General features: G+C 37.1%; 1 long non-coding RNA gene across 1 annotated transcript; it reads right to left on the reverse strand.

The window, feature by feature from the left end:
• Window positions 2,514–5,014, reverse strand: LOC109707667. The gene is made up of 2 exons (XR_002215558.1): window positions 4,955–5,014; window positions 2,514–2,794 (listed from the first exon to the last, which is right to left on the reverse strand). It is a non-coding gene; the product is annotated as an uncharacterized LOC109707667 (long non-coding RNA).

Below are 9,187 nucleotides of genomic sequence, written 5' to 3' on the forward strand. Positions count from 1 at the left end.
GGGAGCGAGTGAACGTTAGATGTAGCTAGATTTGATTCTAGCCTCTTCGTCTTATTTCTATTGCATTTAGATATGAACTTTGAACTTCGTAGATAATCATTCGTTTATCTGTTCCTACTTTATTGTTTCTTTGTACCTACAATATCTGTTAGAACAATTTCGGTTTGTGTTGCATCATAAACTTTAGTTTTGCTTATAGGATACTTCAGTTGATTTTAGTTGCAATTAAATTGTTAGCCTCATCTTTCGACTATTTGGATTTAATAGAAATTTTTCTTTATGATCATCTTTTGTTTGTTAATTGTCTGACTCTGTAGCCTTGCATATTTACTAATTTAGTAGATATGCGGCATCTGTTATGCCTCGGGTTTGGGGCGTGACAAAAAATATGGTGAAGGGGTTATCCTATATAAATTATCCAAACCAACTTTGTAAAGGTTGCATTTTAGGAAAGCAACATAGAGATCCGTTTCCCGAAGAAAAATTCATTAGAGCCACAAAGCCTTTATAGTTGGTTCATACGGATTTATATGAGATGGATAGACGCTCCATTGGAAATAATAAATATTTTATGACTTTCATTGGTGATTTTAGTAGAAAATTTTAGGTTTATTTTCTAAAAGAAAAATCAGAAGCTTTTACTGCATTCCAACAGTTTAAAATACTTTTTGTAAAAGAGAGCGGGAATTATTTGAAAGTTTCACGGTCAGATGGTGGAAGATACTATTTTTCTACAGAATTTCACGAGTTCTACAAGGCACATGGAATTGTGCATCAAAGTACCGCAGCATATTCACCGCAATAGAACGGCGTGGCAGAAAGAAAAGATCGCACAATTGTAAAAATGACAAGGAGCATGCTTATTGAAAAAGGTATGCCAAAAAATTTTTGGGTTGAAGCTATTTCATGTGCAATTTATGTATTAAACAGATGTCCAACAAATAGTGTGGCCAATAAAACACCTGAAGAAGCATCAAGTGGAAGAAAACCTATAGTAGCGCATTTACGTATTTTTGGATGCATGGCATATGCACATGTTCCAAAGCAAACGAGAAAGAAATTGGCGACAAAGCAGTCAGGTACGTTTTTATCGGCTATACAAAAAATATGAAAGCTTATAAATTATATGATCCGGTTGTAGAAAAAATCATAATCAGTATAGATGTAAAATTTGATGAAACTAAATAATGGGATTGGAAAGGAAAAGAAAAGATAAATAAAGGCATTAGCATTCAATTTGAAGATAATTTCGAGAATCAAGAAAAGCATGCATCGGATTCTCCTACTACATCAGCACCCTCGTCGTCATTAGGTTCTTCGCCTTCTTCTTTGAAGGAAGGTGTTCAAAGAAACCCTCCACGAAATATTACAATGCCCGTAAAATTGAAAGATTATATTATTGATGATACTGACAACAATGATGGTAGTGATTTAACCCACTATATCATATTTTTAGATTGTGATTCTCTCAGGTTTGATGAAGCGACGAAAGAAGAAAAGTGGCGTAAAGCCATGTGTGATGAAATCGAGGTGATCGAGAAAAACAAGACTTGAGAGTTGACAAAACTTCCAGAAGGCCAAAAAGCAATTGGCATGAAGTGAGTATACAAAACCAAGCACAAACAAGACGGATCGATCGATTGCCATAAAGCTAGACTCGTTGTAAAAGGCTACCGGCATATGCCTGGTGTTGATTTTCACAAGGTGTTTGCTCTCGTTGCCAGTTTGAAGTCGATGCGGCTTCTAATTGCTTTAGCAGCGCTAAAACAATGGAAGATCCATCAGATGAATGTCAAATCCACCTTCCTCAACGACTTTCTTGATGAATGAGTATACATAGAGCAACCGCCAGGATTTATACAATAAGGTGAAGAAAACAAAGTTTACAAATTGAAAAAAGCATTGTACGGCTTGAAGCAAGCTCCACGAGCCTGGTACACACGTATAGATCTATATTTTCAAAAAATCGAATTTCGTAAGTGCCATTGTGAACATGCTCTTTACATTAAAAATAATTCTAATAGTAATGTTTTATTTGTTTCCTTGACGATCTTATCTTTACGGAAAATAATTTTGTTATGATTGAAGAATTCAAAAAGAGCATGACTAATGAGTTTGAGATTACTGATATAGGTCATAGAGCTTATTATTTGGGCAGCGAAGTTTCACTAAGAGATGAAGGTATTTCTATTTCTCAAAAGAAATATGCGGGGGAAATACTTGAAAAGTTTCAAATGGGGGATTGTAAATCGGTCGTTACCCTAGTTGAGATCGGATGAAATGTCACGCCCCGCGCCCCGAGGTCGCTACCGATTTGGCACGGTTCGGGCGCGGCAGGCGGACCGCCGAACGGACAGCACCTCCCCTATCCGCCCAAGGCTAAACAACGAGATCATGTACAACAAGTCCCCAGGAAATCAACTTGAATACATACATGATCATGCAACAACAGCGAGAGCACAAACAGTGCTGAACAATACAAGAGCAAGCGTCACAAGTAGAAGACATACAAGTGAAACAAAAGAGAGATACTTAACTATTCTATTACAACCATTCAGCTCGATACATTTAATTACAACTTGCATTCTTTTCCAAACTATGAATATAAGCTTACATTCTTCAAAAGATAAACATTAGTTTACATTTATCTCAAAATACCTCACATCCTATACATCATCTACTCTCAATACATGTATAGGGTAACTCTAATGCAAAATAGGAAAGTAAACTATCAACTAGCACTAGGGCGCTAAGCCCATAACGCGATCCTCTGCCGATCCGCTCTCGTGTGTACCTGTACCCCAAAACCACACGGGGTGAGAACTATATAAATATAGTTCCCAGTGGGTTCGGCCGCCGACTCCGCCGATCTTCCCACTAGGTCCAAGCTGGCACAGATAGATAGATAGAAAGATATATGGAAATACTACTACTATATCTACTATGCCATCAAATGCAAAGTATGCATGGAACATCATCTAGCAACAATCTACTATCATGCTAATATGCCTCAACAGTGAAATAAATACAACAACAACATAGTTATGCAATGCACTATGTCTAATCAAGGTATGAATGCAATACTCTTATGCTATTCATGTTATTACCCAATCCGCTAGGCTAACTTGCCTAAGATCTCAAATCTAGTAGGTGAAGAGCTACCTCACTCTTGTCTCACTCGACTCATATCTCAAAGGTCTGACCCAATCTCGTGAGTCCCAGGCAAAGAGCTACCCCGCCCCTCGCCCGACTCACATCTCAAGGTCCTAGGCAAAGGCTACCCCGCACTTTGCCCGACTCACATCTCGACCTACTAGGTACAGGGCTACTCCACTCAAATCTCATAGGTGAACAACAACAACAACTATGGAAGCAAGCTATCATGAACAACAATAATGAGTATGACTCAATAGGTACTCAAATCTCATAGGTGAACAACAACAACAACTATGGAAGCAAGCTATCATGAACAACAATAATGAGTATGACTCAATAGGTACTCAAATCTCATAGGTGAAGGAATAGTATATCATGAAGGCATGAGCAATAAGTAAGCTACTATGAACACTAGTAAGCTACTATGAACAACAACAACAACTATGGAAGCAAGCTATCATGAACAACAATAATGAGTATGACTCAATAGGTACTCAAATCTCATAGGTGAAGGAATAGTATATCATGAAGGCATGAGCAATAAGTAAGCTACTATGAACACTAGTAAGCTACTATGAACAACAACAACAACTATGGAAGCAAGCTATCATGAACAACAATAATGAGTATGACTCAATAGGTAACCAAATCTCGTGGTGAACACAAGGTTCACAAGCAAGGCTCACATATCAATCTCCGAGGGATGCCTAGCTGGTCGATCCCCGAGTACGCCTGCGGATAACAAGCGGCTATCCGAGCAGCAAGCAGGGCTGCCTCTCTAGTGACCAAACTCCGGAGCGCACAACTTGAGGGGAGCGACCCCACCAAGCGCAGACAGGCAATGTGAGCGTGATCATCTCACGAGCAACAGCAACCTACCCTCTAAGGGTAATCTCATCATGGAATCAAGGTGTTCTTGTACCCAATCTCATAGTGTTTCAACTACACTAAGGTTCTCATGTCAAGGTTATCAACAATCATATGCCACTCATCATAGTTTTCTAAACTAGATGCCACTCGACATTTAGACTCATTTCAACACTAGTTACATCATACTAGTTCTTTAGCAACATAAGCATTAATCACCTCACATAGGGTCTAGGTCTTTATCATAAAGTTTTCATCATATAATCATCATGCATACTAGATCATGGATCAATCATCAAGATGTATAGCTACTAGCATGCAAATATGAGCAATGACCACAATCATTTAGCATCTAAATGCAATAAATACAATATGCAACTTAATCGATTAATGCACTCAACAAAGTTTAATCCACATTAATCATGCCCTTATAGGGTTTCACCACACTAAGTCCCAATCTCATGCATACTAGGTACAAGTATTAATCAAGTAACACTACACTCCCACTAGCATGCCATGACATGTAACAATTGCCAACTAGTACCCTATAATGCAATATCCCAATATGCAACTTGATCAACGTTAACTAGAGTTTCTAGTACAACAACCAATCCATTACTAGTTCAAGTCATATGTGTTTTTAGCACAATAAGTTCAATGCCACTTGTAAACTATGTCTTTAAACACAACACTAGGTTCTTCTCTCATTTAGCATCATAGGTTTACCAATGTCATCTCATAATCCTTATGTTCATTACATCATATATCCATATCATAGTACTATATTGATCATAAACATCATATAAGGATTAGGAATGTATGTATTGTCATCCTATAATGCGAGGTATCGATATACAATATGCTACATGTGAATGGATAAGCACTAAGACATAGGAAGAAGCCCGATTGCTTCGGGATGGCACTCCCCCACCTTTTATCGCGTTCCGATTGCTCGTCGTCACTCGCAATCGGCCTCCCGCGGCGCACGCCGCTCGGCTCGACCCAATCCGCGCGCAACCACCAAACGACCTCCGATCCGCAATCCGAAAATTAAAGGTCTTCGGTTTCTTGGTACGATGCTTCAAATCCGTTTTCTGGATTTTACGACGTCGCCTCAGCCCTCCAGGCGGAAACGAAGCCTAACGTCCGTTTGAGCTCAAACTTGACAGTCATGTTCAGTTTTACTTAACTTAACAAGCTGACGATCACTGGTTCAGTTTCGACCCCGTTTGGTCACTGAAAACTGTACCGAACTGCAATCTTTATCAGATAGCTTTCGGATTTTATTTCTCACTCTACGGGTGTCAGAAAAATATGAAACCTTAAATCTAGCCTTATAAATATATTTCTGACTTATCCTCCAATTTTTATAATTTTCTGAGACTGTGCATTTTCTGCTAATTTATCTGCCCCGTTTCCAACAGAAAATTCTAAATCTTCTGTTTTAATTCCGATTTCAGCACAGGTCATTCCCAACTTATATTTCACTTCTCTAAATTCAATAAAAATAGTATCTCATACTATTTTTATTTATTTCTATTTTTTTATATTTAAATCCGGTATATTACATTACACCGCAACCTTACCGGAACCATTCAAATGGCTCTCCAACCAAATGGACACCGTAACTCATAATTTTAGAAGTCCGGTACCTTACATGAAAGCTCAACAAGAAAGGTGACAGAAAGCCTGTTAATCCCACATATTTTAAACAGTTAGTGGGAAGCTTGCGCTACTTAACCGCAACTAGACCCAACATAGCCTATGGTGTTGAGTTGATCAGCAGATATATAGAAAAGCCGACTCAGGTGCATCTACGAGCAACAAAGCGTATTTTACGCTATATAAAAGGAACGGTCAACTATGGTATTTTTTACGCTTATGGTGGCAAGTTTGAACTCATCGGATTCACCGATAGCGATTGAGCCGGCGACGTAGAAGAACGAAAAAGCACACTAGGCAATGTATTTTTTCTTGGAAGTGGCACGTTCACATAGTCATCGAAGAAATGGATAGCGTAACTCTCTCAACAACAAAAGCCGAATACGTGGCGGCGTCAGCAAGCGCTACACCAGTAATTTGGCTCAGAAGAGTTCTTGAAGAATTTGGTGAAAATCAAAAGGCACCTACAAAAATATTTTGTGATAATAGCTCGGCTATAGCAATCGCAAAAAATCAATTTCTCACGGAAGGTGTAAACATATTGAAGTCCGTTATCATTATATTTGAGAACTTGTAAAGAAGAACGATATCGAGCTACACTTTTGTAGAATCAAAATCAAGTCGCCGATATATTTGCGAAGCCGCTGACATTGGCAAATTTCGTGAAACTACAAAAGCTCCTCAGAATGTGAAAAATTGGGTTAAGGGAGGATGTTGATAAGTAACCCAATATTTTTAGTTAGTTTAGATTTATTTATGTCAAGTTTATTTCTTAATTTTTTGTTGATTAGATATAAGAGACAAGTTTAAATCTTGTTCAATTATTGCTATTAGAATTTTTGGTTTATGACTATATATAGACTGTTGTAAATGTGTGAAAAATAATCTACCACCAAAATTTAGTCCAAAAATATTTAATAAAATTTTTAGTTTAATTCGCTGTAATACTCGTCTCCTTCCAACAGTGCCTATGAAGTAAACATCATAGAAACAGTCAGTCCTTGCGTATGAGTAATAGTTTTTCGTGGAGGATGAGTGTAAATACATAGTCAAGCATAGATAGCATCTGAAACGTTAATTAACCATTCCTCTTAGGGTGTGTTTGGTTCACACTATGAAAGATTACTAGCAATAAAAAGATATCCGAGAATCTTATTCTTATTCATCCTATTACTAAGAATGTGGCATTCCTGTGTTTGGTTCGTACGGTCATATTATTTAGTCATGTTATTTAAATTTACCAAAAATATACAATTAATTTATTTATTTCTTTAATTAATTTTTTATAATGCTGTTAAAATTTCAACATGTTTAGAAAAAAGGAAGAGAGAACATAGGTTAGAGAGTGAGAGCATAATTAAAGCATCTGAAACGTTAATCAACCATTCCTCTTAGGGTGCGTTTGGTTCGCACTATGAAATATTATTAGCAATAAAAAGATATCCGGGAATCTTATTCCTATTCATCCTATTACTAAGAATGTGGCATTCCAATGTTTGGTTTGCACGGTCATATTATTTAGTCATGTTATTTAAATTTACCAAAAATATACAATTAATTTATTTATTTCTTTAATTAATTTTTTATAATGCTGTTAAAATTTCAACATGTTTAGAAAAAAGGAAGAGAGAACATAGGTTAGAGAGTGAGAGCATAATTAAAGCATCTGAAACGTTAATCAACCATTCCTCTTAGGGTGCGTTTGGTTCGCACTATGAAATATTATTAGCAATAAAAAGATATCCGGGAATCTTATTCCTATTCATCCTATTACTAAGAATGTGGCATTCCAATGTTTGGTTTGCACAGTCATATTATTTAGTCATGTTATTTAAATTTACCAAAAATATACAATTAATTTATTTATTTCTTTAATTAATTTTTGATAATGCTATTAAAAATTTCAACATGTTTAGAAAAAAGGAAGAGCGAACATAGGTTAGAGAGTGAGAGCATAATTAAAGAAATAGGAAGAGAAATAGAGTCGAGGTTAAAAGAAGTGAGAGATTTGAGATTTTAGAAAAAGAGGGGGAGAGAGAGCTTAGTTTAGAGAGAGAAAAAGAGTTTAAGTTTAGAAAAAAAAAAAAAAATAGTTTAAAGAGAGATATGAGGTTAGAGTGTAAAGAAAAATAATACCAACTAGCCGGTAGGTAAGGAGAAAGAAAGAGATTAGACATATTATGATTACCCTAATCCATTAATATGAAGATACCCACCCTCGCTCGAGGGAATGAGATTAGTACTTTGGAATGAATCTCATTCCCAAGTAAATCCAATATTACCAACTAGATTATTTAGTGCATTTAGCCAAACACCGTCATATTTTTTTTATTCCTATTGGATTACTAGGAACCTTAAAAAGATAGCACGAACCAAACGCACCCTTAACGTATTTCTTAAATCTTTATCCCTTCTGCTACTCACAAACTAGCAACATTTATAACTGCAAAGATACAGCAAATTTCATGTTTCAGCATTAGAACCATAGGCTATTACCCAAAGTCCGCGCCATCATAAAAATAATGATAAGATGATAAGATGATAAGATTAACAAATTGGAAAATCTAATGCGGGTTCACAAAATTTAATTGAAAATCTAAATCTGTGGGCTCACAAACTATCTTGATACATTTTCCTTGGGCTTTTTTTGCAAATAGCCCCCTGACAAAATTTTATTTTAAAAATAGCCCTGTCAAAAATATAATTTGCAAAAATGGCCCTGGGCCTGCCACGTAGGCACCATGTCAACGCCACGCGGGCAGGGCTGGGACCAGTGTGTTAAGTTGAACGCGGTGAACCATTCACCGTGTTCAAACACAGTGAATGGTTCACCGTGTCTAAACACGGTGAACTGTTCACCGTGTCCAATGTGTTATACGACTTAGTCTTGAAGCAAGTAAGCAGCAGGGAACCGGGTAATTACATAAGACACACGGGAGCATTCATCGTGTATATTATCACGTGAATGGTTGCCCCGTGTCTAAACAGCGGTGAATGTTCATCCGTGTTTGAACATCGTGATATGGTTCACCATGTTTAATACAACTACTTAGGACTCAGAAAACTATTTTAGCGAGTAAAAATCTACAGAATCACAACATTACAACGCAACAACAAATTCATACAATAATACCAGTAATTCAATATTAACAATACAGCAAACAAATCCAACAGAATATCAATAAGCATAAATACCTAGATCATTCACAATAGAATATCAAATAAAGGGATCAATATGAGATCATCCACAGACAGAATATCAAAATTAAAAGGCAAGTTTTCAATAATATACGAAATAATAATATCATGTTCTGCTCGCTAGTCCTCGAAACGTCGGCCTACCCACGTGCGACCACGACAACACCATGCTCTCAAAAGGCCTTTAAGACTCCGAACTGGTGCGAGATGGCTCGATAGAAGCCACCGTCTTAATTAACCGCTGAGTGTCCTGCGTCCCGATCACCCCCCATCCGATCCTGCGTGCTCATCATAGCAGGTGTCG

The sequence above is a fragment of the Ananas comosus genome, linkage group 3, assembly GCF_001540865.1.
Source record: "Ananas comosus cultivar F153 linkage group 3, ASM154086v1, whole genome shotgun sequence".
NCBI classification, from domain to species: Eukaryota; Viridiplantae; Streptophyta; class Magnoliopsida; order Poales; family Bromeliaceae; genus Ananas; species Ananas comosus.